Genomic DNA, 24,636 nt, shown 5'->3' with positions numbered 1-24,636 from the left:
GTTGATATTTCATTATTATTGTTGATGTTGATATTCTTGCAAACATTGTGGTTGAGCCATGGGCTATTGTTTTGGAAACATTGATATTGTTGATTATTGGCAAGTTGTGGCATATGGACACTTGTGGTGCGAGTTGTGATTATGTTATGATATTGATATGCATGTGGTGGTATAAGGCTTGGGGTTGATACACATGCTGTGAGATAAGGTGGGCTTTATACGCGTGTTGCTAGTAGGGGAACTACTTGAAGCCACGCAGTGTGATAAGATGGGCTAAAATGCGGGTAGCTATTTTGGGAAAACAATAATTTTTAAAGCTAAATGTAAGGCTCCCGCGGTGATATAAAGAAAGATTGTGATTGAAATTGTGAAAAGTGAATACGAAGTGGTACTTCGGTTGTGATTCTTATTATAAATGAGGCGATACCTCGGTTGCGATTCTTGTTTTATACGAGGCGGTACCTCGGTTTCAATTCTTATTTTATACGAGGTGGTACCTCCATTGTGATTCTTGTTATATAAGAGGCGGTACCTCGATTGCGATTCTTGTTGTGTACGAGGCGATACCTTGGTTGTGATTCCTGTTGTGCATCTCAAGTTGAAAGTATTTATTGGTAAAACACTCCTTGTTGCTTTTATTCTTCCTTGTCTTATCAGTTTTGTCCGTATTTGGCTATTGTGGTTCTCTTTAATTGCTTCCTCTGTGTTATCTCCATGCCTACAATTCTGTCTTTAGTCTATGTTATTGACTTGTTTCGTATCATTTATTTCTCCACCTTCCATTACTTCTCGTTATTATGTTTTCATTCTATTTATTATGTCCTAGTAAGTGTCTTGACCTGGCCTTGTCACTACCCTACCGAGGTTAGGCTTGATACTTCCTAGGTAGCGTTGTAATGTAATCATACTACACTTCTGCATATCTTTTTGTGCAGATCCAGGGACGTTAGTGTTGATTTATAGCTGTCATCTCGAGACTTCAAGGTATACCTGCTCGGCGTTCACAGGCTTCGGAGTCACCTTCCCTTATCTTTTCAATCTGTTGAATTTCTCATTAAGACAGTGTTGTAGTTGATATTCTAAATTATTCTGTAGAGCTTATGACTCAGTTCCACCGGTTTTGGGAGAGTTGTGATTGTGATCCTATTTGGAAGCTTATATGAGTTTATCAGTTGCTTTAGTATTTCTGTTTGATTATTTCTGTTAAGTTATTATTAATGTTAGGCTTACCTAGTCTTAGAGACTCGGTGCCATCACAACATCCTAAGGTGGGAAAATTTGGGTCATGACAGTTGATCAAACTTTTATGTGCTAACACAGATTGTTTCTCTTGGTTGCATGCAGACATGACAACTGTTGATACTCAATTTTGTCCTCATAGTTTTCCATTTAACCTTTGTGGGTTGTTATATTTTTATAATATATTTTTAATATTTTAAGTATTATTTATACGATTTGTTCCTGCATTATTGCTCTATGAAATACTTAAAATATTAATTTATCATTTTATTATAGCATTTCTAAATTATTATAATCTTTTCATTATATATTATAAGTGTTTGGATTGATTTTAGCATGTTACAACAACAACAACAACAACATACCCAGTATTATCCCACTCTGTGGGGTCTAGGGATGGTAGTGTGTATGCAGACCTTACCCCTACCTTGTGAGAATATAGAGGTTGTTTCCAATAGACCCTCGGCTCAGGAAAGAATGAGCACCACATTAATGAAAAATATAGACAAGAAGGGATAGTACCAAAAAGCCATATAAAAGCAGAATAAAAACAACAAGATAGTAAGGTGATCAACAATGAAAGAAAATAACGGTTAATCACAAAAACCTATTATCAACAGAAAGCGAGACCACGTGCCAATACTACTGTTATGAACACTCTAGACTACCTACTCTACTACCCTAATCCTCAACCTCCATATCTTCCTATCAATGGTCATGTCGTCGGTCAGCTGAAGATGCGCCATGTCTTGCCTAATCACCTCTCCCTACCTCTTCTTTGGCCTACCTCTACATCTCCGTAGGCCCTCCAATGTCAACCTCTTACACATCCTCACCTGTGCATCTGTGCTCCTCCTCTTCACATGACCAAACCACCTATGCTGCACTTCCCGCATCTTGTCCTCAATAGGGGCCACACCTACCTTATCACGAATAACCTCATTTCAGATCCTATCTAACCTGGTGTGCCCGCACATCCATCTCAACATCCTTATCTCCGCTACCTTCATCTTCTAGACATGAGTGATCTTGACTGGCCAACACTCAACCCCATACAACATCGTTGGCCTGACCACCACTTTGTAGAACTTACCTTTATGTTTCAGTAGCACCTTCTTATCACATAAAACACCGGAAGCGAGTCTCCATTTCATCCATCCCGCTCCAATACAATGTGTGACATCTTCATCAATCTCCCCACCCCCCTGAATAATAGACCCAAGGTACTTAAAACTTCCCCTCCTAGGGATGACCTGTGAGTCCAGCCTAACCTCCCCTTCCCCTACTTGAGTCTCGCCATTGAACTTACACTCCAAGTATTATGTCTTGGTCCTGCTCAACTTGAAACCTTTAGACTCCAGGGTCTGCCTCTATACCTCTAATTGCGCATTCACATCATCTCACGTCTCGTCAATCAATACAATATAATCTGCAAATAGCATGCACCATGGAACCTCCCCTTGGATGTGGCGTGTCAGTACGTCCATCGCTAGAGCAAACAAAAAAGGGTTGAGTGCCGACCCCTGATGCAACCCCATCATAACTGGAAAATGGTCCGAGTCCCCACCCACCGTCCTTACTCGGGTATTTGATCCATCATACATGTCCTTAATCAACCCAACGTAGGCAACATGTACACCTCTAGCCTCCAAACATCTCCACAAAACCTCCCTCGAAACTTTATCATACGCCTTTTCTAAGTCGATGAACACCATATGCAAATCCTTCTTTCTCTCCCTATACTGCTCCATCAATATCCTAACAAGGTGGATGGCTTATGTAGTTGAACACCCCGGCATAAACCTGAACTGGTTCTTGGAAATAGACACACTCATCCTCACCCTTAGCTCTACCACTCTCTCCCAGACATTCATAATATGGCTAAGTAGCTTGATACCACGATAGTTATTGCAATTTTAGATGTCACCTTTGTTCTTGTATATAGGAACCATCGTGCTCCACCTCCACTCTTCGGGCATCTTCTTCATTTTAAAAATGACATTAAATAACCTAGTGAGCCACTCCAAGCCTACATTGCCCGCACTCTTCCAAAACTCCACCGGTATTTCATCCGGCCCGGTCACTTTGCCCCTGCTCATCTTACGCATAGCCCCCTTAACTTCATCAACTCTAATCTGCCTACAATACCCAAAGTCACAACGACTCTCGGAGAGTTCCAAATCACCCAGTACAATGCTCCTATCCTCCTCCTCGTTCAAGAGACTATGGAAGTAGGTCTGCCATATCCGACGGATAAGCCCTCGTCCAACAAAACTCTACCTTCTTCGTCCTTAATGCATTTCACTTGGTCCAAGTCACGCGCCTTCTTTTCTCACGCCTTGGCTAACTTGAACAACCTCTTATACCCACCTCAGCCCTCGAGTTCCTCATACAAATGACTAAAAGCAGCAGTCTTGGCCACCGTAACTGCTATCTTTGACTCTTTCTTAGCCAACTTATAATGCTCCCTATTCGCCCTCTTCTCCTCCTCGTCTACACTTTCCACTAGCTTTAGATACGCTGCTTTTTGATTTTCACTTTTCCTTGCACCTCTCAATTCCACCACCACTCTCCCTTATGACCACCAGAGTAGCCCTTTGAGACCCCTAATACCTCTCTTGTGGCTTCCCTAATGCACTGCACAGTTGTGGTCCACAAAGCGCCTGCATCCCCACTACTCCTCCAAGCCCCCATAGTCAATAGCTTGACACCAACTCCTGTGTTTTAGCTTCCATTAAAGCTCCCCACTTGATCCTATGTTGGCTATACATCACCTTCCTCCTCCTTTTCCTCGTGATCTCAAGGTCCATGACCAGAAGCCTATGAAGGGTCGAGAGGTTCTCACTCGGGATGACCTTGCAATCTGTGCAAAGAATTTATCGGACTTCATGCAGAGTAAATAATCAATCTGAGTCTCGGCCACCGAACTCCGAAAGGTGTCCAAGTGCTCCCACTTCTTTTGGAAACTCGAGTTTGCTATCACCAAATCAAATGCTCTAGCAAAGTCTAGTAGAGATGTTCCTCCTCCGTTTCTGTCTACAAAACCAAAGCCACCATGCACATCATCATGCCCCCGAGAAGTTTCTCCAATGTGGCCGTTGAAATCTCCTTCTATGAAAAGCTTCTCGTTATGCAGGATACCACGCACCATCTCATCCAAATCCTTCCAGAAACGCCTCTTGACTTCCTCATCAAGCCTACTTGGGGTGCGTACGCACTAATTATGTTCAAAGTAAAACCTCCATCAACTAGCTTAATAGTCATCAACCTGTCATTCACCCTCCTAACCTCCACCACTAGTTTACGGAGGTCATTATCAACCAAGATACCTACCCCGTTCCTGCCCCCACCCTCCCAGAATACCATAGTTTGAACCTGTCCATATCTCGTACCTTATCTCCTACCCACCTAGTCTCCTGGACACAAGCTATATTAATCTTCCTTTTATCGAGAATCTTCGCTAACTCTACAGATTTTTCAGTCAAAGTTCCTATGTTCCAAGACCCCACTCTCAGCCTAGTAGCTCCCTTAGTCCTCTTACCCCCCTGCACCCTCTCCCCCGCGCTGACACCCCCAAGGACAAGACCTTATCCTACCATCGTTTACCAAAGACACTATAATCTAGGAGTCACTATGCAAGTACTATCCCAAAAACAAGTGACAAAAATAAAATGAATTACCGAAATATAATCTACCACTAAAGGTCGCAAAATAGGTGAAGAAAAAGAATAAAGGAACTAACGGGAACTATAATCTATAACTAAAGGTCAGAAAAATAGGTGAAGAAATAAAATAAAGGAACTAAAGAAAACTATAATCTACAACTAAATAACAGAAAAGTAGGTGAAGAAATACAATAAAAGAGCTAAAGGGGATTATAATCTACAACTAAAGGTCAAAAAAAAAATTGTGCAAAACTAGAGCAAAACTACTAGGGGATATATTAAATAAAGATTCAAAATAAAGATGTAAACAGGTACATAACAATATAAACAAGTAGGCAAAGCTATCATTAATGATAAATAATTTACCTATTATTTTCTTAAAATCATTTTATGACTAACTAATTGGTCAAAGTATTTACATATATTTTATGATATTTTAAGTGCATTCTTTGGTATTTTATAGCCCTTTCTATGATTTTATTATACTTTATATTATTTATGCTTTATTTACAATAATATCCTATACTTTCCACAAATTTGATTTATTATATTATTTATTTCAAAATAATATTCTTACATTTTTATAATCTTAATTCTTATTTTTAAGTCTTTAATTTCATAAATGGCATTTTTACATATTTGTTAAATATTTTTTATAATTTATTTACTTAATTTCCTATATTTTTAAAAACCAGCCCAATAGTAGGTTAAATATTGGACCAAAGAGGCCCAAAATATTTGACTCAACACCTTGAGCCCAATACCATGCGACCCAGTATCCCACACCCAACCAGATGACCTGTTAACCGTCCCGTTTTCATTTTAATCTCCAGCCGTTGATCTTAATGATCAAAGACCCAAAAAAACTCCCCTCTTTTCTTATTTTACCCGACCCCAAACCTTAAATCATTTTTCCCTCTCACCAGCCGCCTCTCTTCTCTCTTCACCTCTCTCCCTCACTTCTGAAACCTAGCCGCCTCACCTCAAGAATTCTGGCCTAAACCTAGGATAATATGGAGATCCTCCGTATCTCCTTTCCTTTTCTTGGTCTGACAATGATTCTTCCCTGTTTTCTTGATATTGTTCACTTGATACTGAGATATCTATGGAAGTCAATCACCGGGAGGTTGGTTTGGCTCCGATTCTGGATGGTTACCCTAGTCTTGAATTGATACACCCAAAACAAGGTCGCATGGGCTTGATTTAATGGGATTCTTGGCTATTTTGATCCCCTTGTCGAGTTAGGGTTTGCTCGATTTTATCCTAATCCGATTTGGAATCGGCTTGCATGATATTGTTTCCTTGTTCTATGGTTTCATTGATTCTTTTCCTTTTTTGATTCTGCAAAGCTGCTCTCGAGTCTTCCAACCAGGCTAACTCTTCCTGACTAGGCATGGTCAACTGATCTTCTTCAGTAATCCACACAAAGTACTTGGGCGTACACTATGCGTTTTGTCCCAAATTCATTGTAATCAAGTCACTCCACTCGTCTTGAAGTTGTCTCACCCTCAGAATTGGAATTTTTCCATTGTAGTCATCCTCAAACGAAGCCATTCGAGATCAAAGGGGTACGTCTTGGACCAGACTGAACTGTCTCAGGACTCTCAGTGGTGCATATGACTGAATTTCTTCCAAACCTATCAGCTCCATGAAATATTTCTCCGCCCCCACGATGATTGCTCTGTCTCTTAGACAAGAAAGCTTCTAGTTGATGAAATCTCTAGTTAGGTGAGTTAAAAACTCCCGCCATTATTCTTGACCATGTGGTGCCTCCCAGTGCTTCATTCTCTCTTCATGACTGCGGATAATATTGCCAGTGCCGACGAAGTAATTGTTTATCGGTACTTTTTGTAAGAAATACTCCGTAGCCCATATTTGCAACAGCAGATTGAACCTTTAAATAAGTCATATCCCCTTGAACATGTTGATAGAGCCCTAAACATATCTGCCAACAACACCGGGACAAGAGTGATATGAAAATTCCCCCGGATTGTGGCCAAGACCAGAGGTAGCACATTGATGTTGATCCGCCCCTTTTGTTGTGGAAAAACCAGAAGCCCCAATAATGCCAAAGAGAATTTCAAGGGGGTAGGCTCTCCCACGTTTCCCTATCACATTGAAACTCCTCAAGATGTAGATCATAACTCTCCCGATGCCCAAATTTATCTAACAACTAGTTTAGACTTATCCACCTGTATTTGACGTTCCTTAGGTTCCTGTTGCTCTTCAACCCCAATGCATAGAGAAATTTATGACCCGACATGGTAACCGGAAATATAGGCTTTCGTCCGGTGAATGTCAACTCAGTAAAGATGGTAACTTCCTCGAGCATTGGTGTTAGCTCACAGTCAACAAACTTAAAAACCACCTTGGATGGATCCCAGAATTCAATCAACAACCTGGTAAGTACTCTATCGGCTCGGACATTCATCAACACAGTTAGTGCTCTGAGATGTGTCCTAAATCCATCTCCATGTTCTCGCCGGATATTTCTCCACCATTGTTTCATCTTGTGGGGCGCTCCCATGACCATGCTAATTTCAATGATGTTGTGGTTGATTTCCATCTAAAATAGAAGAAAAGGCTAGGAAAGTATTTTGCTCTGAATCCTTGGTGTCTTAATCTGGATTGATTTGTCATTTCACAAAAGGCATTGTAATGACCCGACCGATAGTTTTGAGCTCTAGCATGTTGTTCGGCAGTTTGAGGCATTGAGTAGCTTCACTTCATATTTTATGACTTGTACGTGTTGTTATAATTGAATTTCGGGAAGTTCAGAGTTGATTCGGAAGGAAAATTCTCAATTCAAAAGTTTTAAGTTGGAAGAGTTGATCAAGGTTTGACTTTTGAGTTAACGACCTCAGAATTGGGATTTGAAGGTTCCAATAGGTTAGTACAATGAATTCGGACTTGGGCATACGTTCGGGTTGAGTATTGGTTGGTCCGAGAGCATTTCGGCACTTATTGTGGAGAGTTGGCATTTTGAAGGTTTAGAACTTCCTAAGTTTGATTTGAAGTGGAATTTGACGGTATTGATGCCCATTTGAGTTTTCGAACCTTAGAATAGGTTCGTATTATTATTTTTGACTCATACGTAAAGTTTGGTGTCATTACGGGATGTTAAGATATGATTCAGATGCGTTCGTCGAAGTTTGAAGCTTTGAAAGATGAAAGAAGGATTTTGATCATCGATTCGCAATTTATATGTAATTCATGGCGTTTTAAGCTTTTGGATAAGTTTGTAAAAGGTATTGGGACTTGTTGGTGTGATTGGACGGTGTCCCGAGGGCCTCGGGTGTGATTCGGAGTGGTTTCAGATCATTTTTCTTTGTTTTGCCACTGCTGGTGCTGGTGTCTAGTTTTGTTCTACACGAACGCGAAGGGTCTCACATGTTCGCGAAGAAGTTTTTTTGCTGCTGGGGATTTATTCATCGCGAATGCGACACAGGGGTCACGAATGCGGAGAAGAAGCTGAGGTTCCTTTAGCGAACGTGACAGGGAGTCGTAAACGCATAGTAGGATGGTGAGCTGGGGGCCTAGAGGTTTTAAGCCTTCGCAAATGCGGCTGAGTGACCGCGAACGCAAAGCATCAGGATCTGGAGGCATCGCAAATGCGACGTAGGGGACGCAAACTCGAACGCGAAGAAGGATTTTTGTCTGCGGATTTTTGGGCTTCACGATCACGAGGGTACTTCCGCGATCGTGAAGAGGAAGGGCCTGGGTAGACTTTAATTTATTTCAGGTTTTGGCTCATTTCTTCAACTTCTCACATGCTTTGGGCAATTTTTGGAGCGCTTTAAGGGGAGATTTTCATCATCTATTGCAAGGTAAGTAATTCCTATATATTATAAGTTTACGTGGATTCTATAAGGATTTAACATGGAAATTTGTGAAAATTGTTGGATTTTTGAAGAAAAACCTAGAAATCCTATTTTTGGATTTTGACCACGAAATTGGACATGAAATTTGGAATAAATCATATATTTGAGTTCGTGGCGTTATGGGTAAAGTCTTCGAACATTTTCAGAATTCGGGCACGTATGCCTGAGGATTAACTTTGTTGAGTTTTCGAGCGGAATTTGGAATTGTTATAAATTAATTAGTTATGCGGGTTGGAGTATATTTTTATTGGTTTGCATGTTGTTTGGCTATTTTTGGAAAATCAATGAGTTAGAGAGGCATTGGAGTCAGTTATTGGAATTTCGGAGCGATGTAAGTCTCATGTCTAATCTTGTGAGGGGGAAACTACCCCGTAGTTGTGTATTTGTTATGTGCTACTTGTTGTGGGGGGCATGTATGCATGAGGTGACGAGTGTACGTACGTAGCTAATATCATATTTATGTCCGGGTAGACTTAGGACTTTATCATGCAACATTTGAATTATTTGAATTCAACTTGTTAGTTTAATTACCTAAGACTTATAAATAAAATGTGATTAGAGATCATGTTAGATAGAATCTCATTACCTTGAGTTGTTGGCAAGATATTCAGAAATTGGTAGAAAGTCATGATTACTTTACGTTCCCGTTTACAAACACATAGCCTGTAGTTCGATAAGTTTCATCTCTATCTAGGGATCGGGCCGAATGCCTCAACAATATATGTATATATGTGATATGCATCCATAGATTGGGCCATACGACCTCAGCAGTGTTTGTACACGACTATATGGTTCGAGCTGAACACCCAACATAAGTCACCGCGTAAAATTGCTAGGAGTCCGAATACCCACGAGATTACCCTCTTGATTGGGGACTTGGAAATTACATGATATTCCATTGTGACCGGAGATCGGATATTTATTTGACGATTCTTATTTGTTGAGATGGCATGTGCTATATGCAAATTTTAAATTGATATTCTGTTAAAGGCTCCTGTTGATTACTGTTTTTTATTCTATTAATCCTATTGTATTTCATGTCTGCTTATGGTTCCTGCATCTTATTTATTGGACCACTAGAAAGTGTCGATGTCGACCCCTCGTCACTACTTCTCCGGGTTTAGGCTACATATTTACGGGGTATACATTGATTTACGTACTCATGCTACACTTCTGCACTAAATGTTCAGGATCTGATAGGTTCCTTTGATAGTCATCTTGCCGCATTGGCGCAACTGCTGAGGGGACTTTAGGGTGAGCTATATTTTTTGCTACGCACCGCAGCCCTCAGAGTCTCCATCTTATTTATTTACTTTATCCAGTCTATTTTATATTCCTGACAGATATTGTATTATTATTGTATTCCTTAGTAAATGCTCATGCATTTGTGACACTAGTTTTTGGAATATTCTAATGGTTGTTTATGGTTCAGCTTGGTATTGTCATCTTTTATTTTATATTTTACTAATATTCTAAGTATTCATGATTTTTTAAAACTTATGATTTCAAAAATAACAAAATGAATAATTGAATTGATATTTCACCGTTGGCTTAACTAACAGCGAACATTGGGCGCCATCATGACCTATAGTGGGAATTGGGTCGTGACTGTCACACCCCATGTTTTTGTACGTGAAAGTGCACCATACGTCAATTGATGTAAGCTTGAAAGTGAGATCCTCTCTGAAAGTATACAAAGTGATTTAATGATGTTACGTCCCATTTTCGCAAGCCTTTAAGAGTTATCATTCAGGGAAAAATGTTTCTAAGGGGACATGTTGTTACACCCTTTACTTCAGACGTCACTGTCATTATAGGATTATCAACGTAAGCTCAAAAAGAATGAAATTCTTCTACAAGGATAAGAAAGGTTTACCGAAGTCTTAAGTAAGTTAAGATGAATATGAGACTTGTTAAACATAATTTAAATGAGTTAAATCATTATATGACTATATATGATGTTTGGATATGATATATAAAGTTTGGGAAAAATCATATATAAGTTGCGGAAATATCGAGCTAAGATTTGCCTTGTAATGAGCTGTTTTGAGAAATTAAATTCGTAAGCTTTATGATGTCATTTTGGGACAAATATCATAAAAAATGAACGTTGAACATATTTGAACCAAGTTTACAATGGTCGAAACCATTTATTCATATGATATCGGGGTAGAGAAATATAAATTTTTAAATTAGGGTCGCCAAGTCACGTCGCCGCACTTCGAAGAAACTGGCTGGTTTATAGGCCAGGGTAAGAGGCCATTTTCTCCCAATATATTGAGAGTTACAGGGAGATCTTTATATTTAATCAAAGCTCCATGTATCCAGTTTCTAACGCTGCAAACCGTTGTCGATACGATGTCGGAGTAGAGAGATATCCGCATTTTTGCGAGACTTCGCAAGCAACTCGGTTGGGACCCACTTGAGATGGCCACCAACCTTACGTCTTTTAAAAGATGTTTCAAACTCATTTCAGGTCATTTCTCACACGAATTTCATCCAAAAGCAATCCAAAACCCTCCCTAACATATCCCAAGATCCCAAGAACCAAACTCAAGGGGAATCAACTCAAATCATCATCAAAGGTGTTAAAGACTACAAGAGAATGCTTCTATGATGTTGTGGTGTGATTGAAGGTTATTGTGAGCTAAGTTGAGATAGGGTTTCAAGTTGTAGCTGCTGTCCAAGGTATGTATAATATCTTCTTGATTGTACCTAAGGTTAATCTTGTGTTGGTTGTGTTGTTTGAGTGAAAAACCATAAGATAGCACTTGAAAGAACATGGGATATGGCTGTCTTTTTGGTTGGATTTTTTTGTGGCTAAATATATGATTAGTGGTGGCTGGAAATTGTGAGCAATAAGTTGATAATGTTGTGGCTGCTGTTATTAAGCTTTTCTAGGTGTTAATTAAGTTGATTGAAGAAGAAAAGATAAAAAACAAGTGATTGACGATAAAAATTAAGTTGTGTTGATCTTGGGTGAGTAATAAGGAAGAGATCATACAGGTATGTTAAGGCTATCCCTTCTTTCCTTTTGGCTTGGTTCATATCATACAATGAAACGAGCAAGCACGCCAATTTCAAGAATGATTTTATTCCTAGAAGTACTAGGGTTACCTATGTTCTTGATTTCCCATATGTCCTACTATCATATCGTCTGTTCATGGGTCTCATGACATTCCGAGAGATCTTATTGACTTATTTCATTATGCACTGCATTCATTTATACATATATATTGACCCATGATCACATGGCGTTATATGCGCTTATATTATATGTATATGGGGTATGGGGGAAAGGTTATGGCGTTATATACGTACCACCACCTGATAAGCTGATATACATTGATGATTTCGCCCATAGAGGATTGATTATGTTATGTACGCATATAACTATGCATGGTATGCCATTTATACGCACATGCATGATATTATAAATTTTTCATGATTCACAGAGCTATTCAAAATTACAGGTTGAGTTATTTACTCCATGTTTCTTGTTTGTCTTTTATATACTACTTTCATGCCTTACATACTCGGTACATTATTTGTACTGACATCCCTTTTGCCTGGGAACACTGCGTTTCATGCCCGCAGGTCCCGATAGACAGTTTGAGAGTTCTCTTATTACGCTATCAGCTCAGCGGAAGGTGTCTGTGCACTCCACTTGCTCCGGAGTTGCCTATTTGGTCAGTATGATTTGGACATGTATTGATTGGTATTGCGGGGCCCTATCCCAACCTTTATGACATTTATGTACTCTTATAGGCTTGTAGACAGATGTCATGTATATGGATACTTGTATGGTCTTGTCGGCCTATGTTTTGAGTATACAAATGATCATGTCGGCCTTATAGGCCAGTATGTCGCATGCATAAGCTTCTATTATCATGTTGGATCATCCCATGTCGAGTATTCTCTTATGTTTAATTCTAGTTATCTCATGACGGCCTTTCCAGTTCATTTACCCATGATAGTATGATAAGAAGGATACATTACATTAGTACTCGGTTGAGTTAGGTATCGGGTGCCCGTCGCGGCCCATCGGTTTGGGTCGTGACAAAAGTGGTATCAGAGCAGTTCTGTCCTAGGGAGTCTACAAGCCGTATCTAGTAGAGTCTTGTTTATGGGTGTGTTGTGCACCACACTTATAAGCAGGAGGCTACAGGGAATTTAGGATTGTCACTCTTTCTTCTTACTCTAGATCGTGTGGTAGAGCTCAGTTATAAGAATTCAAACTTCTAAATTTTATTTTATTCGTAATACAACGATACCTACATCCAGAAAACAGTTGCTAAGAGATTGAATGTGGCTGTGGAAGAGTTGAGTAAGAGGAACTCGATTTTGCATCATGCTTATGATGAGTAAATGTGAGGTCTTCAACATATCATGCGTGTTCTAAGATGTGTAAGCTTCTTGATAAGGGTCCCTAAGGAAAGAATATCTACCCACCCATATGGTAAAAAGAAATAATAGAATCAAAAGGTAGATACAAGTTTTGGCATGTAAAAGAAGCAAGATGAAGAAGGGTACGAGGTACATAGTTAATGAAGATTATCAGTATTTACAATTCAGGCAGAGAAATATAAGCATTTTGAGTTACCACACCCATCTCAATTATGCCCTATGGGAGACAACAAATATAGTTTAAGAGAAGGATATGATATTAGGATCCAGCTGGGGTTAGAGTAACCCAAAAATGGTGGATGGATTGTTATCATTATCTAACATATCTGAAGGATAGTGCAAAATATGGTAATAGTTCTCCTTGTGAGACATCCAGATGGTGCACTCTAGAATAGTATAGCCAGATATGAATATTGGAATGTTCAAAAATTTTAGAAGATAGGCAGTGGAATCCTAGAAGAGATAAATATTTACCTTAGTATGACTCCAGTCCCTAGTAAAAAAAGCGAGAATGTTAGATGACCCGAAGAGCCAGTGAGATGAAGCAAGGGGAGCTAAAAGTGAAAGAACATTTTGTTGAAGTTTTCAGAATAAAGTGACGGATAAAAATATTATCCGGAGAATAAGAAGAGAGTAAATAAAGCATCATGAGTAAGATGTGATATATGGGTGATAACGGTAAATAAAAATATGACACAATGATAGAGTCTATAGTCAAGTGAAGGAAAACACAAGAAGAGACATGCCTTGAATCAATAGAAGAGTATAAGCCATAAAGTCATATCATTTTTTCGAGAAATAAGTTGGTGACTCCAACGTAATTACCATAAGGAAAAGTTAGACCTCGGAATAATAGAAATTAGTATGAGCTGGTGAACAAGATAAAATGAATATGAATTAGGGACCGAATGATTTGACAATAGACGACACCATGAAAATTTTAGAGATCACGTTCCGACGATAATAGAATGGACAACATAAGAATAACCCTTAAAGGTCATTCAGGAAGACGCTTCCCTAAAGAGAGCACTGTGAGCAAAGTTAAGCTTAAGGGACTAAGTGTGCCAGTTACACTAGGTGTCACCCTCGTGCATAAGAACTTTAGTTATCCTTGGTACAGAAGGGTTACCGCAAGGCGGGTAAGATGTCAGTAAAGATGTGAAAAGACGCCAAAGATGAAGAGGTAACTATGGAATAGTAAAGAAAGATTGCGGTAAAAAAGTGAAAGGAATGATATTGCATTTATTCAGATCCTACAGATATGATACGACTCCAGAACATTATGCAAGCATGACACCGGGGAGAGGCAATAAGGGTTCTGCACCAGATGATACTGATAAAAATATGGGAATGAACACTCGATACATAAGGAGCCAGTACGAGAGGTAAGTTAAGACAAAGGACATAACCCAAGAGGGGTTACGCAGAATATAGATATGAGAATGGTCCAACGAGTAGTCTGTAGTGGATTTAGGAAGAGTCTAGTTATGTCTAGACAAGAGGATACAAATAAATCTAAAGAACATGTAAGATAAACATAGTGAACCCCAACACAGGGAATCCAGTCTCGCAGATACGAGATCGCAATTGTTGAAAAATATTCAGATAGGAGTTGAAGTAGTTAAAGGTACTGTATAAGTGTTCTAGAAATAAAAAACAGTGCCACTGGGGAGACATTCAAAATTTCAGTTCAGAAGCAACCCTACGAGTACAAGGGCGTGGAGGTATATAACTAAGGATAATTATAGGCGAGTAAGAACATCAAAGATTCCTTCGGGTATGCGAAGTAATAAGCTCGTAGCTTTACAGGAGTCAGAGGGTCTCCACTATGTACTACCCCGAAAGACTAGCTGAGGAAATAAGGAAGAAGGCTTCAACCTAAGTATAATGACATAAAGAAAAATAAGTCTTGTAACAATACTCTTACTACAATATTATATACAGTCCATAACAAAGTGGCACCATCATGGCTAATAAACGGGAAGTAAAAATCAAAGGTGATATTTGAGATCATATGAGTTACAGGAAATTCCAATATTCATGGGCAACAAGATAAGCCAAGTATTCATTCAACAAGTGGCAGAACGACCAGGAAAAGTAATTGCTTACATTTAAAGAAAACTGAGAAGGCACGAAAGGAAATCTATGGTGCTAGCAATTTAAAGGAAGATTGCGAGTAGTATAAATAAATATGTGTAGGTCGCAAGATAAAGTATGATAGAGCAACAAGGTTTTAGGTAGACGAGAGTAAGGTTATGAAAAGATGAGTGAGAAGGTGACAAGAACAGGTAAGGCCTCGAGATTAAGCCTATCAAAACAAGAGAGCTGATGGTTTCCATAAGTTATAGAAAGCTCCGTACAGTCTAAAGGAACTCAGATGAGTCTAAGAATATGAGAAACTAGAAGAGATGAAATGCTATCCTGGTAGTAGAATAAGGGTGTAATGGTGATAGATAAGAGGATGACGTTTAGGCTTTTGAATGAGTAATGATTTTAAGAAAAGGAATTTCATGAATTACTAGGGATTAGAATACCCATATAAGATGAATCACGCCGGGATGCTATGAAATACAGTTATTGAAGTATAGTATCACCCCTAGGTGGATCAGGAAAATTACTTCAGATTTTCTCCGATGAGATGTGAGCCCTAGTGACAACGTATTATATAAGAGATCTCAAGTTATTAGTGGTAGATATAGATCAACATTAAGGTGAATCAACAATAGATGGATAAAAATTCCAAATTATAAGAGGAGGTTATGATGCCATTCTTTAGATGAACAGTAATAAGGAAGCATTAAAGGACTTAGATTTATACATATGGGATAAGCAGTGAGAGAGTAACCTGGAGTTGGGTAGCAGACCTCGGTAATAATAAACCGAAGTAAGTGTTATAATATGGTATGACCTACCTAGATGCACTAAAACCATAAGGACAAATAACAAAGGCTAGGAAACAAAATATAGCAATAGTGGTACATTCAACAAAGTATCAAGCGAAGAACTTCAGTATACCTATAGATGCCCAGAGGGACAGCTTGTCGTAGTTCTGTATATATTCACAAAGTGAGGCCTAGATATTGGCTAAAAGCTAGAGGAAAATGAGAGAGAAAATCGCATAGGCGTACATACAAGGACAAAGTCGTACAAACTGCATGATAGAAGGTAGCAATAGTTATGAGATTGGAAGACTTCTTACCACGAGTCGTGGCGTGAGAAAGAGGCCTAAAGAGGGGAATGCCCTGTCCTTTGGATTTATTCATAGAACAGTTGCCTAGACGGCAAAGGACAATATTAAAGTATTCATAAGAGCCATAAGTTATGAGAATAATAAGCGCATCAGTCAACATTCGAGGACTAATGTTCCAAAGGAGGGAATGATGTCACACCCCATATTTTTCTACGTGAAAGTACATCGTAATTCAATTGATGTAAGCTTGAAAGTGAGATCCTCTTTGAAAGTATATAAAGTGATTTAATGATGTTACGTCCTATTTTCGCAAGCCTTTAAGAGTTATCATTCAGGGAAAAAGGTTTCTAAGGGGACATGTTGTTACACCCTTTACTTCAGACGTCACTGTCATTATAGGATTATCAACGTAAGCTCAAAAAGAACGAAATTCTTCTACAAGGATAAGAAAGGTTTACCGAAGTCTTAAGTAAGTTAAGATGAATATGAGACTTGTTAAACATAATTTAAATGAGTTAAATCATTATATGACTATATATGATGTTTGGATATGATATATAAAGTTTGGGAAAAATCATATATAAGTTGCGGAAATATCGAGCTAAGATTTTCCTTGTAATGAGCTGTTTTGAGAAATTAAATTCGTAAGCTTTATGATGTCATTTTGGGACAAATATCATAAAAAATGAACGTTGAACATATTTGAACCAAGTTTACAATGGTCGAAACCATTTATTCATATGATATCGGGGTAGAGAAATATAAATTTTTAAATTAGGGTCGCCAAGTCACGTCGCCGCACTTCGAAGAAACTGGCTGGTTTATAGGCCAGGGTAAGAGGCCATTTTCTCCCAATATATTGAGAGTTACAGGGAGATCTTTATATTGAATCAAAGCTCTATGTATCTAGTTTCTAACGCTGCAAACCATTGTCGATACGATGTCGGAGTAGAGAGATATCCGCATTTTCGCGAGACTTCGCAAGCAACTCGGTTGGGACCCACTTGAGATGGCCACCAACCCTACGTCTTTTAAAAGATGTTTCAAACTCATTTCAGGTCATTTCTCACACGAATTTCATCCAAAAGCAATCCAAAACCCTCCCTAACATATCCCAAATCCCAAGAACCAAACTCAAGGGGAATCAACTCAAATCATCATCAAAGGTGTTAAAGACTACAAGAGAATGCTTCTATGATGTTGTGGTGTGATTGAAGGTTATTGTGAGCTAAGTTGAGATAGGGTTTCAAGTTGTAGCTGCTGTCCAAGGTATGTATAATATCTTCTTGATTGTACCTAAGGTTAATCTTGTGTTGGTTGTGTTGTTTGAGTGAAAAACCATAAGATAGCACTTGAAAGAACATGGGATATGGCTGTCTTTTTGGTTGGATTTTTTTGTGGCTAAATATATGATTAGTGGTGGCTGGAAATTGTGAGCAATAAGTTGATAATGTTGTGGCTGCTGTTGTTAAGCTTTTCTAGGTGTTAATTAAGTTGATTGAAGAAGAAAAGATAAAAAATAAGTGATTGACGATAAAAATTAAGTTGTGTTGATCTTGGGTGAGTAATAAGGAAGAGATCATACAGGTATGTTAAGGCTATCCCTTCTTTCCTTTTGGCCTGATTCATATCATACAATGAAACGAGCAAGCACGCCAATTTCAAGAATGATTTTATTCCTAGAAGTACTAGGGTTACCTATGTTCTTGATTTCCCATATGTCCTACTATCATATCGTCTGTTCATGGGTCTCATGACATTCCGAGAGATCTTATTGACTTATTTCATTATGCACTGCATTCATTTATACATATATATTGACCCATGATCACATGGCGTTATATGCGCTTATATTATATGTATATGGGGTATGGGAGAAAGGTTATGGCGTTATATACGCACCACCACCTGATCAGCTGGTATACGTTGGTGATTTCGCCCACAGTGACTGAGATGATATGATGGGATGCCCTCAGAGGCTTGATGATGTTATGTACGCATATACCTATGCATGGTATGACATTTATATGCACATGCATGACATTATAAAATTTTCATGATTCACAGACCTTTTCAGAATTACAGGTTGAGTTATTTACTCCATGTTTCTTTTTTGTCTTTTATATACTACTTTCATGACTTACATACTCGGTACTTTATTTGTACTGACGTCCCTTTTGCCTGGGGACGCTGCATTTCATGCCCGTAGGTCCCGATAGATAGGTTGAGAGTTCTCCTAGTACGCTATCAGCTCAGCGGAAGGTATTTGTGCACTCCACTTTCTCCAGAGTTACCTATTTGGTCAGTTTGATTTGGACATGTATTGATTGGTATGGCGGGGCCTTATCTCAACCTTTATGACATTTATGTACTCTTAGAGGCTTGTAGATAGATGTCATATATATGGATACTTGTATGGCCTTGTCGGCCTATATTCTGAGTATACAAACGATCATGTCGGCTTTATAGGCCCGTATGTCGTATGCATAAGCTTCTATATCATGTTGGGTCATCCCATGTAGAGTATTCTCTTATGTTTAATTCTAGTTATCTCATGACGGCCTTTTCGGTTTATTTACCCATGATAGTATGATAAGAAGGATAAGTTATGTTGGTACTCGGTTGAGTTAGGCACTGGGTCCCCGTCGCGGTTCACTTGGGTCTCACAAGTTATGAGCAAGTCTAGTAGAGTCTTGCGGATCGGTACAGAGACGTCTATACTTATCTTCGAGAGGCTACAGGGCTGTTAGGAGCACTTCCCTTCTTGATTCCTTGTGGTGCAATTTGATGCCATTGAAGATTATGCCTTCATTTCCTTCCTACTCATTCTTATGCGATGTCGAGCACTTGTTATCAATTGGGCATCAAGGAGTTGTAGTGGTGCTGCATATGTGGTGCATGATGTTTCTCCTTGCATATTCGAGTGGGCTATTATCATCGTCTTGTGGAAGGGTGCTCTATCGTTTCAGCCTAGTACTAGTGTTGCCTATGGTTTTGAGGATATGCACAGTGTATTATAATGCCCATGCATTGTTATCATGCAGTGCTGGTGTAAATGGTAGGGTGCTTATTCATGTGTCACAACAACGAATGATTCGAAAAGAGGATTTCTTGGTTCATGGCTTAGAGGTTCGACATTTAATTCTAGTGGAGGAAAGGCAATTGGACTATAGATGATCAGGCCTTGGTTGAAGGAGTAGCAAGACTTGATATTTTCGAACGTGGTGGAATTCTCATTGGGGTGTGGTGCCGTCATCCTTGTTGGAATGCATTAAGGCTCATCGGTGTTATGGTATCCTTTGATTTGTCTTTAGGACAGGATGTTGTGAAATGGTTCCTAAGCAGTGGTTATCAGATGTGGCGGTGTATGGTGGCTTCAGAGTCGAATCAGTGTTTCTAATGGTGATGGCTGGAGGGAGATGATCTTTATGGAGGCTTATAATTGGTAGCAATTTACTAGTTCGAGTGCTACATATACGTATTATGATTAGAGGCAGTATTTGGGTAGCGAAGGATGAGGAAGGACATGATGGGAGGTGTCCCGCAGAGGTTGAATTGCTAGAGGTTGAGAAGTTTGCTTCGGAAGATAGTTAACTCAAAGTGGGAATGTTAGCGTATCGTATGGATTTCATGGTAGGATGGCTACATGTTTCCAGAAAGCTTGGCCTGATTATGGTCATGGTGGACAAGGGACTAAGTCTGTGTATTTCGTTCGAGATGGCGGCTTTGTGCTTTGGAAGTTTGAATATGACGGAAAGAGTTTGCTTGGGATGTAATATGACTTTGAGTTTTGGATGCATCACTGGACCTTCATGTGATGTTGATAGGAATGAGCGGGCGCTTTCGACTGGAGGGCGAGCATAGGCTCAGGAGGGTTAACTGATTTTGTGATGGCTGTAATCAGGGCAATGTCCTTGGAAGATGTCGATATGGGGTTACATATGTGGGATATCTCCTGTGAGGTGTTAGGAATTGCGTGATTCCTAGTGAATGTCCTCTGATGAACTTTATTTTCTATCCAACACGAAGTATGTACTATGATGTGAGCTAGAATCTCTTGAATAAGATGGTGTAGCGGTCAGGAGGTCGAGTGTGTGTTTGGAGATGATAATTCAAGTTATGTTATGAATGTTTAACAAGAGATTGCGAGGAATTTGGCGGAGCGACGATGCAAAATCACAGTAACCGAGGAGGAGGAGTCATTGTGAATTATGGATTTATGTAATTGTGGCTTGAAGCTAAGTGGGGGAACCCACCGTCTACGATTGGGTCACGTGTTTGTGTGCGTTGATAGTATTGGGTTATCGGTACATTGGTAGATTAGTTATGACTAAGGAAAGAAAACATCAAGGGTAATTCAGGCAAAGGACTTGATGAATGTGTGCTACATTTTGCCTTATCAATGCATGTGTAGATTTTTGGATGATTCAGAGTTTATGCTTCTTTTGGATGTGATGTGCAAGGAAAAGAATTCATCTGGTTGCTTCTTCGGGAATGTTCATATGCTAGCAGAGCACTAGAGTTTGGTTATATTCGGGACCAGGTCAGAGTGGGTGAGTTTCAATAATGGTTCTAGTGGGTTCAAGAACTAAAGTGCGGCATCTAGGGATTTGGGGTTCATTATGTGGCTGAGGACTCGGTTTTGCAGCAGAGTGTGAAGAATACTTGGGGAATTTCTATGTTATCACAAAGTCTATGGTGCATCATTAGAGAAATGGGAGAAACAACTTCGAATTCGCAGAAGGTCTTCTAGAATGGTTGTATCAGTTGGAGATACTATTGAGTGCACGAGGAAGGTATGAGATGGCTTATGGGTATCGAGAAGATGTGGTCTCGTGATTTGGGTCACTCGGGATGAGTGTTGTTTGAGGTCCGTTAAGTGTTTGAATATGACTATTATTCCAAAACCAAATCAAGATTAAATTGGAAAAAGTTGAGTCAGTTATTAACGGGTTGAATCAACATGGTTGTGGGAATGACTGGTTATTTCAGTGTGTTAAGCTATACAGGTGATTTGTGGCTATATGTGCGAGCTTGGCAGCCATCGTAATTCGATTGATTTGGAGGTATTTGATTCTGATAGCCTTGTTATGTGTAAATAGATCCTAGAAGAGTTATGGTGGTTAGACTTCGACTTGAGGGTTGCATTTTCTGCGGTTATGGGAATTCGATTGCATGTTGCGATTGTTCTTCTGAAATGAGTTGGGTGGAAGGGTTCTAGCTGATGAAGTGTTTATTCTACTAGCAATTCAGGGGTTATGATGAAATTCTTTTACTCTCGCATAGCGGCATGATAAGTGCAGTGAGCGGTATAGAAATTGGAAGTTGAGGATCAAGGTTGCGGTTCGGCTTTGATAAGAATGTCACGAGCTCGGAGGAGCGATGTGAAGGATTCGGATATTCAGAGTAAGCTAGAATTATCTTAATGTCGCCTAAGGACGGTGTTCTGTAGAAGAATCATTGTGCATTAATTTGTGGATTCTTAATTGGCATTACAGAAATACCATGGTCGATGGCCATTGGTGTTCAGATTTTAGCTAACTGGTACGGAGGGTTATGGGAATATATCCCATGGGAAGATCGTATAAGTGTGACGTGTTAATTATTTGATTGTTAAAGACTGAAATTGGGTATAAAGATTCTGGTACTGTTGTTGATAGGAGAGTTTATGTCTGAGGGACACTCTATTCCTCTGGTTGTGGATTGTGGAAGTTTGTTCCAGATTGGACGACTGCTCGTATGTGTCATGAATGGGGTCCTTGTGAATATTTGAAAGGTTATTTGCCCAATATGGGATGATCAAAATCTGCTTGAGGTCCGTTCGTAGATCTAATGTGAATGTATGATCAACATAGGGTCGAAGTGTTCATTCAGCATAACATTGCTTATGGATGATTCTTCGAGCGTAGGCGATGATATTCCTAGCGTCGTCTATTTCAGGTGCTACTCTTTATGGCATATGTGTTGTGAGGCGGCTTGATTATTCGGGTATGTGTTGTGATCCGGTGTAGCTTGTGGTATTATATGAGCGAGATGGCTTTTGAGATGTCGGATGTTCGATGCACCTTAGTCGCGCTTGGCTTTTGTAGCACATGTCGCTATCCGTCTCTATAGGGTTGTGTTTATGCACTTGGTGTGCTTGTGGTCGATATTCGGGCATTTCGTGTGTATGAGTAATTTGGCTCGGTAGGTACTTCCTTGTTGATTGTTATGTATGGATTGGGTGGCACGCCGCCACAGGGATATGATGTTTGGATCGGTTTGCGTGACACAACGGTATCATATGTGGATTGGGTTGCATGCCGCAATAGTGAGATGGTGAGTATGGTTCCTTATACTTATTTTGTGTGCCTTGTTTCTCATCTTTGAGATAGGTTCAAAGCATCTGTTTGGCTGTTTTATTCATTATGCAGGCTAGGTAGTTCCTTGCTAGAGTTCGTTCTTCCTTATGGGTCATATTCGAGTTGTAGCTTGTTGGCACATTGATGGAGTCATATGAGATTTTAGATAGTGTTTGAGGTGGCTTATTGCCCGAGCATCTTGTACTGGGTGAGACAAGGTTATTGGACCTGAGATCAGTGCGATCAAGTTTATGTATGGTATATTAAGGAGAAAATGTCACTATTCACTTCAGAATGAGGTAATGGTTCTTATCAAGCGGAGACACTCCATGATTTATTGATTTGGTAGGTGGTTATGAGCTTCTACAGGTCGCTTTCATCGTTGCAGTATCGCGAGGGTTAGATCAGGGCTTATGCGCGTTATGAGGTATACTACGGGCACCAGGTTTGTGAATTTGCAGCTTCTACGGTTGGAGGATATATTATGGGCATACGAATTATGCGGTGCATTTTTTGGTTTCTGCATGGGTGCATGATCACATTTGGTACAGTGGGTTAAGATTGATATGGTTTTCGTATGTTAGAATCAGGATCGTGGAGAATTTCAGATGTTGGAATTTGGTTCTAAGGCTTGTTGGCTAAGGTAAAAGGAAGGATCTTCAGTCTGGCTCGAGCTAATGAGCTCACATGGGTTGTGGTGGCACGGGTAGGTGCACAAGGTGTTAAAAAGTGATTTTGGGCAACTCTGGAATGATTTTTTGTACGTTCGAGGACGAACATATATTTAAGTGGGGAGAATGTAATGACCTGACCTGTCATTTTGAGCTCTAGCACTTCGTTCGGCAGATTGAGTCCTTGAGTAGCTTCACTTCATGTTTTATGACTTGTACGTATGGTCGGAATTGAATTTCGGAATGTTATGAGTTGATTCGGTAGGAAAATTCTCAATTGGGAAGCTTTAAGTTGAAAGAGTTGATCAAGGTTTGACTTTTGAGTGAACGACCTTGGAATTGGGATTTGAAGGTTCTAATAGGTTTGTACGATGATTTCGGACTTGGGCGTATATTCGGGTTGATATCCGGTAGTCCGAGAGCATTTCGGCACTTATTGTGGAGAGTTGGCATTTTGAAGGTTTAGAATTTCCTAGGTTTGATTTGAAGTAGACTTTGATGGTATTGATGTCCGTTTGAGAATACGAGCCTTGGAATAGGTTCATATTATGATTTGTGACCCGTACGTAAAGTTTGATGCCATTCCGGGATGTTTAGATATGATTCGGACGTGTTCGTTGAAGTTTGAATGTTTGAAAGACGAAAGAAAGATTTTGATCGCCGATTCGAAATTTCTATATAATTCTTGGCGGTTCAAGCCTTTGGATAAGTTTGAAAAAGGTATTGGGACTTGTTGGTATGATTGGACGGTGTCCCGGGGGCCTCGGGTATGATTCAGAGTGGTTTTAGATTATTTTTCCTTGTTTTGCAACTGCTGGTGCTGGTGTCTAGTTTTGTTCTTTGCGAACATGAAAGGTCTCATGCATTCGCGAAGCGGGTTTTTTTGCTACATGGAATTTGTTCATCATGAACGCGACACAAGGGTTGCGAACTCGGAGAAGAAGCTGAGGTTCCCTTCGCGAATGCGACAAGGAGTTGCAAATGCGCAAGAGGATGGTGAGCGGGGGCCTAGAGGTGTTAAGCCTTCGTGAACGCGGTTGAGTGACCGTGAACGCGAAGCATCAGGATCTAGAGGCATCACGAATGCGGCGTGGGGGATGCGTATGCGAAGAAGGATGTTTGGTCAGCGGATTTTTGGGCTTCGCGTTCGCGAGGGTACTTCCGCGATCGCCAAGAGGAAGGGCCCGGGCAGATTTCAATTTATTTCGGGTTTTGGCTCATTTCTTCCACTTCTCACATGGT

The sequence above is a fragment of the Nicotiana tabacum genome, chromosome 15 (genome assembly GCF_000715075.1).
Source record: "Nicotiana tabacum cultivar K326 chromosome 15, ASM71507v2, whole genome shotgun sequence".
NCBI lineage: Eukaryota > Viridiplantae > Streptophyta > Magnoliopsida > Solanales > Solanaceae > Nicotiana > Nicotiana tabacum.
This window is presented reverse-complemented; position numbering follows the sequence as displayed.